Source organism: Salmo trutta, chromosome 14 (genome assembly GCF_901001165.1).
Source record: "Salmo trutta chromosome 14, fSalTru1.1, whole genome shotgun sequence".
Taxonomy (NCBI): domain Eukaryota; kingdom Metazoa; phylum Chordata; class Actinopteri; order Salmoniformes; family Salmonidae; genus Salmo; species Salmo trutta.
Window position 1 is genome coordinate 20,840,223 of NC_042970.1, and position 14,736 is coordinate 20,854,958.

General features: G+C 42.8%; 1 protein-coding gene across 4 annotated transcripts in view; it reads right to left on the bottom strand.

Moving 5' to 3' along the window:
- The window catches only part of LOC115207606 (extracellular sulfatase Sulf-2-like), a 102,143-nt gene that overhangs the window by 24,139 nt on the left and 63,268 nt on the right, over positions 1-14,736 (bottom strand). The gene's annotated exons all lie outside the window — the stretch shown is intronic.

Genomic DNA, 14,736 nt, shown 5'->3' on the forward strand with positions numbered 1-14,736 from the left:
TATAGGTCTGTAGCAGTTAGGGTCTAGAGTGTCACCCCGTTTGAAGAGGGGGATGACCGCGGCAGCTTTCCAATCTTTGGGAATCTCAGACAATATGAAAGAGAGGGTGAACAGGCTAGGGGTTGCAACAATTTCGGCAGATAGTTTTAGAAAGAGAGGGTCCAGATTGTCTAGCCCGGCTGATTTGTAGGGGTCCAGATTTTTTGGGGACTAGTAACCGAAAGGTTGCAAGATCGAATCCCCTAGCTGACAAGGTAAAAAATCTGTCGTTCTGCCCCTGAACAAGGCAGTTAACCTACTGTTCCTAGGCCGCCATTGAAAATAAGAATAAAAAAATTAAAAAGTGTGTGTTGAACAGTCAAATAACAAAGTGCTCATGAGATTGATTCCAGACAACGTAGACTTGGTGGTGTATTTTCGAAATTATCTGATTTATTAACTTTGTTAGTACAATTTCCTCTACATGATAGCTTCATGCACAATTTGTTAAATTTATACTTGTTTCATATTGACTTGAAAACATAAGTACACCTCTGATTTATTACAAATGAAGCCCCCACAGAGTTTGTCATGGAAACTGTTAATTACATATACAGTGCTTTCAGAAAGTATTCATACCCCATTACTTATTCCACGTTTTTTTGTGTTACAGCCTGAATTCAAAATGGATGAGATTTTTTTCTCTCTCACCTATCTACACACAATACCCCATAATGCCAAAATTAAAACATGTTTAGAAATGTTTGCAAATGTTTTGAAAATTAATACAGAAATATCTCATTTACATAAGTATTCACACCCCTGACTTGATACTTTGTAGAAGCACCTTTGACTGTGACTACAGCTTTGAGTCATACGAGATATGTCTGTAGTTCAGCTTTGCACATCTGGATTTTGGGATTTTCTCCCATTCTTCCTTGAAGATTTTCTCAAGCTCTATTAAGTTAGATGGGGAGAGGCGGTGAACAGCAATCTTCAAGTTTTTCCATAGACTTTCTATGGGATTCAAGTCTGGGCTCTTAGCTGAGCCACTCAATGACTTTCACATTCTTGTTCTGAAGCCATTCCAATGTTGCTATTGCTGTGTGCTCAGGGTCATTGTCCTGTTGGAATGCAAATCTTCACCCCCAGTCTAAGATCATTCTCACTCTGAAACAGGTTCTCATCAAGGATTGCCTGTATTTGGCTCCATTCATTGTTCCCTCTATCCTTACCAGTCTCCCAGTCCCTGCCATTGTAAAGCATCCCCATAGCATGATGTTGTCACCTCCATGCTTCACGGTAGGGATAGTGTTAGATGGGTGAAGAGCTGTGTCTGGTTTTCTCCAGACATAGCACTTTGCATTCCGTCCAAAAAGAATAAGACCAAAGAATATTTTGCCTTCTGCTCTCAGAGTCTTTTACATGCATTTTTGCAAATCCAAGGTGTGCTGTTGTAACTGGTGGGAAATGGCTAGCTTGTTAGAGGTGTGCGTGCTAGTGACATTTCAATCGGTGGCATCAATCACTCTGAAACCTTGAACTAGTTGTTTCCCTTACTCTATAAGGGCTCAGGGTTTTGTGGAGAGATACAGTGCATTTGGGAAGTATTCATACCCCTTGACTTTTCAATTTTCTTTTTACGTTACAGCCTTATTCTAAAATGTATTAAATAACATTTTTTCCTCATCATTCTACACACAATAACCCACAAAGACAAAGCAAAAACATATTTTTAGAAATTTTAGCAAATGTATTACAAATAAAAAACTGAAATACCTTATTTACGTAAGTATTCAGACCTTTTGCTAGGAGACTCGAAGTTGAGCTCAGGTGCATCCTGTTTCCAGTGGTCATCCTTGAGATGTTTCTAAAACTTGATTGAAGTCCTCCTGTGGTAAATTCGACTGGACATGATTTGGAAAGGCACACACTTGTCTATATAAGGTCCCACAGTTGACATGTCACAGCAAAAACCAAGCCATGAGGTCAAAGGAATTGTCTGTAGAGTTCAGAGACAGGATTGTGTCAAGGCACAGATCTGGGGAAGGGTACCAAAACATTTCTGCAACATTGAAGGTCCCCAAGAACACAGTGGCTTCCATCATTCTTAAACGGAAGACATTTGGAACCACCAAGACTCTTCCTAGAGCTGGCCACCCGGCAAAACTGAGCAATTGGGGGAGAAGGGCCTTGGTCAGGGAGGTGACCAAGAACCCGATGGTCACTCTGCCAGAGCTCCAGAGTTCCACTGTGGAGATCAGAGAACCTTTTAGATGTACAATCATCTCTGCAGCACTCCACCAATCAGGCCTTTATGGTAGAGTGGCCAGATGGAAGCCACTCCTCAGTAAAAGGCAGCCTGGCTTGCAGTTTGCCAAAAAGGACTCTCAGACCATGAGAAACAAGATTCTCTGGTCTGATGGAACCAAGAATGAACTCTTTGGCCTGAATGTCAAGTGTCACGTCTGGAGGAAACCTGGCACCATCCCTACGGGGAAGCATGATGGTGGCAGCATCATGCTGTGATGATGTTTTTCAGCGGCAGTGACTGGGAGACTAGTCAGGATCGAGGCAAAGATGAAGGAAGCAAAGTATAAAGATAATTGATGAAAACCTGCTCCAAAGCGCTCAGGACCTCAGACTGGAACGAAGGTTCACTTTCCAACAGGACAACACCCCTAAACACATGGCCAAGACAACGTAGGAGTGGCTTCAGGACAAGTAAAAGATGGCGCCGAAGAACATGGCTGACGTTTTACATTCTCCCAACCAATTGTGCAATTTTGTACTTTTTTTTGCGTTTTGTGAACATAATGTTGCTGCTACCATCTCTTATGACCGAAAATAACTTCTGGACATCAAAAAAGCGAATACTCACCACGGACAGAAATAAACTTTTTCCTTTAACGATTAACGAGTCCGACGAGAAGGATATCCTGCTTTCACTTGAACAGGCCCAGATCCACGCATTTTGCATGAAGAAAAGACACCGGAAAAGGGGATGCATATCGGGGATCCTTCTGAGAATCCGGAGGCGAGCGAGTAAACTCTCAATGCCTTCCATTCCCCTTCCTAATGTGCAATCGTTAGAAAATAAAATTGATGACCTACTATTAAGATTATCCTACCAACGGGACAATAAAAACTGTAACATCTTATGTTTCACCAAGACGTGGCTGAATGAAGAAACGGACAATATAGAGCTGGCAGGATTTTCCATGCACCGGCAGAACAGAGACGCTACCTCTGGTAAGACGAGTGTGTGTCTTTTTGTCAATAACAGCTGGTGCGCGATGTCTAATATTAAAGAAGTCTCGAGGTATTGCTCGCCTGAGGTAGAGTACCTTATGATAAGCTGTCGACAACACTATCTACCAAGAGAGTTCTCATCTGTATTATTCGTAGCCGTCTATTTATCACCACAAAGCGAAGCTGGCACTAAGACCGCTCTCAACCAACTCTATAAGTCCAAAAGCAAACAAGAAAATGCTCACCCAAGGCCTTCCCTGTAGCTCAGTTGGTAGAGCATGGTGTTTGCAACACCAGGGTTGTGGGTTCGATTCCCACGGGGGGCCAGCACAGAAAAAAAAAAATGTATGAAATGTATGCATTCACTACTGTAAGTCGCTCTGGATAAGAGCGTCTGCTAAATGATGTAAATGTAAATGTAATAAGCGGCGCTCCTAGTGGCCGTGGACTTTAATGCAGGCAAACTTAAATCAGTTTTACAACATTTTTACCAGCATGTCACATGTGCAACCAGGGAAAAAAATCCTAGACCACCTTTACTCCACACACAGAGATGCATACAAAGCTCTCACCCGCCCTCCATGGCAAATCATGGCAAATCTGACCATAATTCTATCCTCCTGATTCCTGCTTACAAGCAAAAACTAAAGCAGGAAGTACCAGCGACTCGCTCAATACGGAAGTGGTCAGATGACACGGATGCTACACTACAGGACTGTTTTGCTAGCACAGACTGGAATATGTTCCCGGGATTCATCCAATGGCATTGAGGAATACACCACCTCAGTCATCGGCTTCATCAATAAGTGCATCGATGACGTTGTCCCCACAGTGACTGTAAGTACATATCCCAACCAGAAGCCATGGATTACAGGCAACATCCTCATCGAGCTAAAGGCTAGAGCTTCCACTTTCAAGGAGTGGGAGACTAATCTGGACGCTTGTAAGAAATCCCGCTATGCCTTCAGACGAACCATCAAACAAGCAAAGCCTCAATACAGGATTAAGGTTGAATCCTACTACACCGGCTCTGAAGCTTGTCAGATATGGCAGGGCTTGAAAACTATTACGGACTACAAAGGGAAACACAGACGCGAGCTGCCTAGTGCCGCGAGCCTACCAGATGAGCAAAATGCATTTTATGCTCGCTTCGAGGCAAGCAACACTGAAGCATGCATGAGAGCACCAGCTGTTCTGGATGACTGTGTAGTAACGTTCTCGGTAGCCGATGTGAACAAAACCTTTAAACAGGCCAACATTCACAAAGCCGCTGGGCCAGATGGATTACCAGGACATAGACTCAAAGCATGCGTGGACCAACTGTCAAGTGTCTCCACTGATATTTTCAACCTCTCCCTGACCGAGTCTGTAATACCTACATGTTTCAAGCAGACAACCATAGTCCCTGTGCCCAAGGAAGCGAAGGTAACCTGCCTAAATGATGACCGCCCCGTGGCACTCATGTCGGTAGCCATGAAGTGCTTTGAAAGGCCACAGAAATCTGTGTGAGAATACTGTTCATCGACTACAGCTCAGCTTTCAACACCATAGTGCCCACGAAGCTCATCACTAAGCTAAGGACTAAACACCTCCCTCTGCAACTGGATCCTGGGCTTCCTGACGGGCCGCCCCCAGGTGGTAAGAGTAGGCAACAACCCATCTGCCACGCTGATCCTTAACACTGGGGCCCCTCAGTTGTGTTTACTTATTCCCCACCTGTATTCCATGTTCACCCACAACTGCATCGCCAAACACGACTCCAACACCATCATTAAGTTTGCTGACGACACAACAGGGGTAGGCCTGATCACCGACAACGATGAGACGAACTATATGGAGGAGGTCAGAGAACTGGCAGTGTGGTGCCAGGACAACAGCCTCTCCCTCAATGTGAGCAAGACAAAGGAGCTGATCATGGACTACATGAAATTGCGGGCCGAACAGGCCCCCATTAACATGTAGTGGAGCGGGCCGAGAGTGTCAAGTTCCTTGGTGTCTCCATCACCAACGAACTATCATGGTCCAAACATACCAAGACAGTTGTGAAGAGGGCATGACAAAACCTTTTCCCCCTCTGGAGACTGAAAAGACTTTGCATGGGCTCCCAGATCCTCAAAAGGTTCTACAGCTGCACCATCGACAGCATTCTGACCAGTTGCATCACCGCCTGGTATAGCAACTGCTCGGCATCTGACCATAAGGCGCTACAGAGGGTAGTGCAAACGGCCCAGTATATCACTGGGGCCAAGCTTCCTGCCATCCAGGGCCTATATAATAGGCAGTATCAGAGGAAAGCCCATAAAATTGTCAGAGACTCCAGTCACCCAAGTTATAGACTGTTTTCTCTGCTACCGCACGGCAAGCGGTACCGGAGCGCCAAGTCTAGGACCAAAAGGCTCCTCAACAGCTTCTTCCCCCAAGCCATTAGACTGCTGAACAATTCATAAAAATTGTCACCGGACAATTTACATTGACACCGCCCCGCCCTTGTACACTGCTGCTACTCGCTGTTTATTATCTATGCATAGTCACTTCACCCCCACCTACATGTACAGATTACCTCAACTAGCCTGTACCCCTGCACACTGACTCGGTACCGGTGCCCCCTGTATATGGCCTCATTATTATTATTCTTATTGTGTTACTTTTTATTATGACTTTTTATTTAGCCTACTTGGTAAATATTTTCTTCTTCTTGAACTGCACTGTTGGTTAAGGGCTGTTAGTAAGCATTTTACGGTAAAGTCTACACTTGTTATATTCGGAGCATGTGGCAAATAAAGTTTGATTTGATTTGAATGTCCTTGAGTGGCCCAGTGAGAGCCTGGATTTGAAATCGATCAAACGTCTGAAAATAGCTGTGCAGCAACGTTCCCCATCCAACCTCACAGATGCAGAGAAGAATGGGAGAAACTCCCCAAATATAGGTGGGCCAAGCTTGTAGCACCATACCCAAGAAGACTCTAAGCTGTAATCGCTGCCAAAGATGCTTCAACAAAGTACTGAGTAAAGGGTCTTTTTGCAAATTTAAAAAAAAAAACAGTTTTCTTTGTCATTTTGGGGTATTGTGTGTAGATTGATGAGGAAAAAAACAATAAGGCTGTAATATAACACAATTTGGAAAAAGTCAAAGGGTCTGAATACTATCCGAATGCACTGTAGGTAACGATGTGTCGAGGGTGACTGTTGTTGATGTGTTCAGAGGGTTCCTGGTTCAAGCCCAAGTTGGGGAGAGGAGAGGGACGAAAGCAGTACTGTTACACTGTCATGTACCTTTTTCCCAGGAGTGGCTTCCTTCTGTCCACTCTCCCATAAAGTCCAGATTGGTGAGGTGTTATAGAGACTGTTGTCCTTCTGGCAGGTTCTCCCATCTCAGCCAAGGAACTCTGTAGTTCTGTCAGAGTGGTCATTGGGTTATTCACCTCCCTGACCAAGGTCCTCCCTGCCTGGTTGCTCAGTTTGGTCGGACGGACAGCTCTAGGCAGAGTCTGAGGTGGTTCCATATTTTTTCAATTTCCCAATGATGGAGACCACTGTGATCTTGGACACTTTCAACGCCAGAAATAGTTTTCTACCCTTCCCCAGATAATATGCCTAATCACAATTATATCTCAGAGATCTACAGAGAGTTCCTTGGACTTCATGGTATAGTTTCTGCTCTGATGTGCACAGTCTGCTGTGGGACCTTGTATAGACAGGTGTGTTTCTTTCTAAATCATGTATTAGATATTGAATTGGCCACAGTTGGACTCCATGTTGTAATGACATCTCAAGGATGATCAAAGGAAATTGGATGTGTGCAGACATATTGTGTGCAGACGGGTGAAATTGTTGAATTCAGGCTGTAACACAACAAAATGTGAAATAAGTCAAGGGGTCTGAATACTTTCTGAAGGCACTGTATGTTCACAAATACATTAAATAGAAGTGAAATGTTCTTGCTGAAATTGTTCCTAACAGACTGACATGACCTTGTTTTCAATCCACAGCTTGAAGCAAAGACCTTGCTGAATAGAAAGGTGTTGTGGCGTTTCTTCTCAAAGCTTTGAGTATTAGCATTTATTATGACATTGCTGCAACGTCATAACACTGTCTCTGAGTCCAGACTCACTGGTCAAATGTAAAAGAGCATCACAAGGCCTCCTCACAAAAACAATGAACCAACTGACTGAGCGCGTTGACAGGTTTCCACCTGTTATAATGGCCTGTGTTTGCTCAGTGTTGTGTGGGTCTACAGGGAGAGCATGTCCCCCAGCATGGAACCTGTATGAACACAAAACAACACACAACCCCAGCCTCCCTCTGCTGTGTGGCAACACACTCAACAATATCAGCCTCATTGGGATGCTATTGAATAGAGGGACAATAGAGCACACACACGCATGCAAGCATGCACTCACGCACACATATGAACAGTCGCACACATACACACACACGCATGCATCACGGGGACACACACTTCACATTAAAACTAAATAACTTACAATTCAAATCAATCAAAGGTTTAGAATGTGGGCTATTAATAACACTATTTCATCACTTCCATCAATCTCAAGAAAATACAAAACGAACTAAGTCAGTTGGTTATGTTACTATTCCAGAGGAGGGGTGGCTATCTGTTTCTGCCACCCCCCTACCTCCTCATAATGTTGATGCCCAGGGATATCCTCATGGAGAACAGACCTCTATGTGCCAAAATGTACCAGTATCCAAGCAGGTCCTTCAGTCGGTGTACCTCCTGATTCCATAACACACTTATCCCCTCTCCATACTAACACTCAAGCTCTCACACACACATATTATGCGCGTTCACCCCACCCTCTTAGCATGCACCCCACCCTCTTAGCATGCAAGTATGGACCCACACACATAATTCGCACCCATGCACAACTTCACCCATGCACAACTTCACACACACACACACACACACACACACACACACACACACACACACACACACACACACACACAGCTGTGTTGTCGTTGCTTTAATTCCTGCTCCTCTCTTTCTGCCTCTCTCTCTCATGGCTTTGTTCTCTCTCTGGAGAATGGATGAGGTTCTGACCTGGGGGGCTCTGCTGTTTTACATTCTCCTCTGCTTCTCTCTTCCTCTTTTTACCCCTCCTGTACCCCTCTCCATCCCTCCCCTTTCCTCGCATCGCTGGCATGCTGTGAAAACTAAAACAACAACAAGGAACACTATACAAAAACTTCATTAAACAGCTCTGTCGCCAAACACCAGAAGTGCCTGGCCAACACTGCTGCCAGCCAGGACTTTGTCAATATATAAAGGAATAGATGGCTCACTCCTTTCCATTGTGAGTGTTTGGGCTGTATGAAATACTGCAACAGCAGCATTAATGGTCTAACCATTTTGCTCCTCTTCAGTATGTGTTAAAAAGATGATCCAAGCAACACTGGGTTCTCACGTCAGGGATGCAAACTCTATATTCGCACGGTTTGCAAGAAATGTCAAGCAAACTTTTACACGCTGCCTTGATACATCGATAGATAACATATAAATGTGATCGTATAGGCGAGGAAGAACAGTGAAAACTGTCCAGTGTTATTCTCCTGAGACAACAGTGTTTCCCTGATAGAAAGTCAGATTGGATTTAATGCATTTTATCAGTTACATGGACACATTCATGAGCATTCAAATTCACAAACTTTTTTGTCTGCGCTTTTCCCCCCCATCTCCCTCTCTCGCTTTTCTCTTTCTAACACATGGTGTGTAGCTCAAAAAATACATGGAAACAAAAATCTAACATACAGTACCAGTAACATTTTGGACACATCTACTCATTCAAGGCTGTTTTCTTTATTTAGTTTTTTTAAACTATGAAATAACACATATGGAATCATGTAGTAACTCCAAAAAATGTGGTTTTGAGATGTTATATTTGCGATTCTTCAAAATAGCCACCCTTTGCCATGATGACAGCTTTGCAGACTCTTGGAATTCTCTCAACCAGCTTCACCTGGAATGCTTTTTCAACAGTCTTGAAGGAATTCCCACATATGCTGAGCACTTGTTGGCTTCTTTTCCTTCACTCTGCGGTCCAACTCATCCCAAACCATCTCAATTGGGTTGAGGTTGGGTGACTGTCGAGGCCAGGTCATCTGATGCAGCACTCCATCACTCTCCTTCTTTGTCAAATAGCCATTACACAGCCTGGAGGTGTGTTTTGGGTAATTGTCCTGTTGAAAAACAAATGATAGTCCCACTAAGCGCAAACCAGATTGGATGGCGTATCGCTGCAGAATGCTGTGGTAGCCATGCTTTTTAAGTGTGCCTTGAATTCAAAATAAATCACTGACAGTGTCAACAGAAAAGCACCCACACACCATCACACCTCCTCCTCTATGCTTCACGGTGGGAACCACACATGCGGAGATCATCCGTTTACCTACTCTGCGTCTCACAAAGACACGGTGGTTGGAACCAAACATTTCAAAATCGGACTCATCAGACTGAAGGACAGATTTTCACCGGACTAATGTCCATTGCTCGTGTTTCTTGGCCCAAGCAAGTATCTTCTTCTTATTGGTGTCCTTTAGTAGTTGTTTTTTTGCAGCAATTTGACCATGAAGGCCTGATTTACATAGTCTCTTCTGAACAGTTGATGTTGAGATGTGTCTGTTACTTGAACTCTGTGAAGCATTTATTTGGGCTGCAATTTCTGAGGCTGCTAACTCTAATGAACTTATCCTCTGCAGCAGAGGTAACGCTGGGTCTTTCTTTCCTGTGGCGGTCCTCATAAGAGCCGGTTTCATCAAAGCACTTGATGGTTTTTGCGAATGCACTTGAAGAAACTTTCAAAGTTCTTGAAATTTTCCGCATTGGCTGACCTTTATGTCTTAAAGTAAAGATGGACTTTTGTTTCTCCTAACTTATTTGAGCTGTTCTTCCCATAATATGGACTTGGTCTTTTACCAAATAGGGCTATCTTCTGTATTTAACTTTTATTTAACTAGGCAAGTCAGTTAACAACAAATTCTTATTTACAATGACAGCCTACACTGGCCAAACCCAGATGATGCTGGGCCAATTGTGCGCCACCCTATGGGACTCCCAACTACAGCCGGTTGTGATACAACCTGGATTCAAACCAGGATGTCTGTAGTGACGCCTCAAACACTGAGATGCAGTGCCTTAGACCGCTGCGCCACTCGGGAGCCACTGTATACCACCCCTACCTTGTCACAACACAACTGATTGGCTTAAACGCATTAAGAAGGGAAGAAATTCCACAAATTAACTTTTCACAAGGCACACCTGTTAATTGAAATGGATTCCAGGTGACTACCTCATGAAGCTAGTTGAGAGAATGCCAAGAGTGTGCAAAGTAGTTTTGATGTCTTCACTATTATTCTGCAATTTAGAAAATAGTAAAAATAAAGAAAAACCCTTTAATGAGTAGGTGTTTCCAAACTTTGGACTGGTACTGTATATGGGCAATTACTCAAAACAGTTAGCACTGCTACACAAAAACCAGCAGAAATAACAACTCCTAAATAAACAAGAGCCATACAGTATGTTTTTTTACTGAATGCGTGTCAACATAAACATTTCCTTTAGCGTAAATGCATTGAGTTGAGAAATGGTAGGTTTTTCATAATGCATACATAGGAATATTCACACAGTGCTTTTGTGTAAATACTGCTGATTTAAATGTAAACCATGCTGATAAAAAAAGCAGAATGTTGAAGGCAGAATATTGCTCAGATCAGCTCTTTTACACTAAATGAAAGGCCCTAGCACAGTGCTGTCACTGCTGAATGAAACAGAATCATGGCAGAAATGTGCTATTTAGAAAGAAGCACAAACCACAACATGAGTGCATGTGAATCTGAGTAGAACTCATTAAAAACTGAAGAAGAAACAGTGAGAGAGAGAGTGAGAGAGAGAAGAGAGAGACAGAGAGGAGTAAGAGAGAGTAAGAGAAAGAGAGAGAGAGAGAGAGAGAGAGAGAGAGAGACAAAGAGGGAAAGAGAGCGAACACAGCACATTTTTGTAAACCTGATTGACGATCAATAACCATTATCCAAAGTTATATCAATCCGGTCTGTATCTTGGTTAAAAGTGCTGCACAGGAATCTGTTACACACGGAAATCCTCCTCATGTAAAGTGACCATTGGAAATTAGAATGTTGAACGTTCTACTCCACCATTGGATTAAATGTTAATGATGGCTGTATCTTTCATGGATACAAATTAATTATAAATGTCATGACAACAGAGCTGTGCCACACTATAGGCTGTTGTGGTTAAACAGAGGTGAGTGTAGGGGCCAAATGCTTTCCTCAGAGGACAGAGAGACAGACACATCTTAGCAAGTAGAACAAAAACATCAATACATAATAGAAATCTCCAAAATATTTAGCAGTGGAGTTAATGCAGTTTTCTCATGAATAAAATATGTTTGGTTGTTCAATGAGCACCATCTCATGCATGCAAGCAATGCCCCAGGAAGATTGGGGGAAAAATAGAGAATATTCGAAAATGCAGAGAACCCAACTGGAATTACATATTAAAGAAGGATGAATGATTCCATCTGTACATTTCTCATATTTTAATCAGCTCCCTGACTCATAATGCCATTGAAATATGGAAGAGCCCAGAAGCATAAACCAGACTGAGTCTGGCTCAACCAACATTCCAACTGGGAAAGGGAGAGGGAGAGAGCGTGAAAGAGAGGGAGAGAGCGAGAGAGAGGGGAAGAGGGGAAGACAGAGAGAGAGAGAGAGAGCTTTGTCTGGATAGAACAAAGCATGAAAGCTTATGTTCCAGGTGTTTTTTTACAAAATGACTGGATTCTCAGTGCAAGGATTTCAAATAGAATAGAGTCAAATTAAATAGAACAATTCACTATCCATTTCACATTAGTGACACTCAATTTCTCCACTCATCCACATCATACAAATGAATGAAACACCTATAGTACGAAGGTGAAACCCATATTCCAGCCCAACCAACTACCTCATCCTCATACTGTTATTTATTTTATTTTTCTCCTTTGCACACCAGTATCTCTACTTGCACATTCAACTTCTGCATATCTATCACTCCAGTGTTTAATTGCTATGTTGTAATTATTTCGCCACTATGGCCTATTTATTGCCTTACCTCCCTTATCCTACCTCATTTGCACACACTGTATATAGACTTTTTCTATTGTATTATTGACTATCTACTCTGGACGGTTCTGACTTAGAATATGTGGACAACTACAAATACCTAGGTGTCTGGTTAGACTGTAATCTCTCCTTCCAGACTCATATTAAGCATCTCCAATCCAAAATGAAATCTAGAATCGGCTTCCTACTTCGCAACAAAGCATCCTTCACTCATGCTGCCAAACATACACTCGTAAAACTGACTATCCTACCGATCCTTGACTTCGGCGATGTTATTTACAAAATAGCCACCAACACTCTACTCAGCAATTTGGATGCAGTCTATCACAGTGCCATCCGTTTTGTCACCAAAGCCCCATATACTACCCACCACTGCAATCTGTATGCTCTCGTTGGCTGGCCCTCGCTTCATATTCATCACCAAACCCACTGGCTCCAGGTCATCTATAAGTCTTTCCTAGGTAAAGCCCTGCCTTATCTCAGCTCACTGGTCATCATAGCAGCACCCACCCGTAGCACCCGCTCCAGCAGGTAAATTTCACTGGTCACCCCCAAAGCAAACTCCTCCTTTGGCTGCCTTTCCTTCCAGTTCTTTGCTGCCAATGACTGGAACGAACTTCAAAAATCACTGAAGCTGGAGACTCATATCTCCCATACTAACTTTAAGCACCAGCTGTCAGAGCAGCTCACAGATCACTGCACCTGTACATAGCTCATCTGTAAATAGCCCATCCAACTACCTCATCCCCGTACTGTTATTTATTTTGTTTATTTTGCTCCTTTGCACACCAGTATCTCTACATTCATCTTCTGCACATCTATCACTCCAGTGTTTAATGCTATATTGTAATTATTTCGCCACTATGGACTATTTATTGCCTTACCTCCCTTATCCTACCTCATTTGCACACACTGTATATAGACTTTTTCTATTGTATTATTGACTGTATGTTTGTTTATTCCATGTGTAACACAGTGTTGTTGTGTCACACTGCTTTGCTTTATCTTGGCCAGGTTGCAGTTGTAAATGAGAACTTGTTCTCAACTAGCCTACCTGGTTAAATAAAGGTGAAATATACTGCTCAAAAAAATAAAGGGAACACTTAAACAACACATCCTAGATCTGAATGAAAGAAATAATCTTATTAAATACTTTTTTCTTTACATAGTTGAATGTGCTGACAACAAAATCACACAAAAAGAATCAATGGAAATCCAATTTATCAACCCATGGAGGTCTGGATTTGGAGTCACACTCAAAACTAAAGTGGAAAACCACACTACAGGCTGATCCAACTTTGATGTAATGTCCTTAAAACAAGTCAAAATGAGGCTCAGTAGTGTGTGTGGCCTCCACGTGCCTGTATGACCTCCCTACAACGCCTGGGCATGGTCCTGATGAGGTGGCGGATGGTCTCCTGAGGGATCTCCTGTCTTCTGGTAGCGCCTCCATGCTATGGACACTACGCTGACAGACACAGCAAACCTTCTTGCCACAGCTTGCATTGATGTGCCATCCTGGATGAGCTGCACTACCTGAGCCACTTGTGTGGGTTGTAGACTCCGTCTCATGCTACCACTAGAGTGAAAGCACCGCCAGCATTCAAAAGTGACCAAAACATCAGCCAGGAAGCATAGGAACTGAGAAGTGGTCTGTGGTCCCCACCTGCAGAACCACTTCTTTATTGGGGGAGTCTTGCTAATTGCCTATAATTTCCACCTGTTGTCTATTCCATTTGCACAACAGCATGTGAAATTTGTTGTCAATCAGTGTTGCTTCCTAAGTGGACAGTTTGATTTCACAGAAGTGTGATTGACTTGGAGTTACATTGTGTTGTTTAAGTGTTCCCTTTATTTTTTTGAGCAGTGTATATATATTTGTTTGTAAATGAATGCAGCCGGTTGGCAACACTATCAACTAGATTCCTTTGGTTATATTTGAGCCTGGCAAGGCTTTGAGAATGTGTGACTTTGTTCCCATTGGACAGAATGTGCAAACTCTCCAAGGACCCTTGAATTTACCAACAAAAGTTGGTATTCAGATGCAAATTCTGCAATGGCATGCCTCTATGTTAGAGGGGAGAGAGTACGTTTGGAGGATGATTGGTGTGTGTTGGGGGAGGGGTAGAGATTGGGATGGTGAATACTGTATAGAACTGGAATCCCCTTTTCAAAATAATACTATATACAGTGGGGGAAAAAGGTATTTGATCCCCTGCTGATTTTGTACTTTTGCCCACTTACAAAGAAATGATCAGTCTATAATTTTAATAGTAGGTTTATTTGAACAGTGAGAGACAGAATAACAACAAAAAAATCCAGAAAAAAGCATGTCAAAAATGTTATAAATTGATTTACATTTTA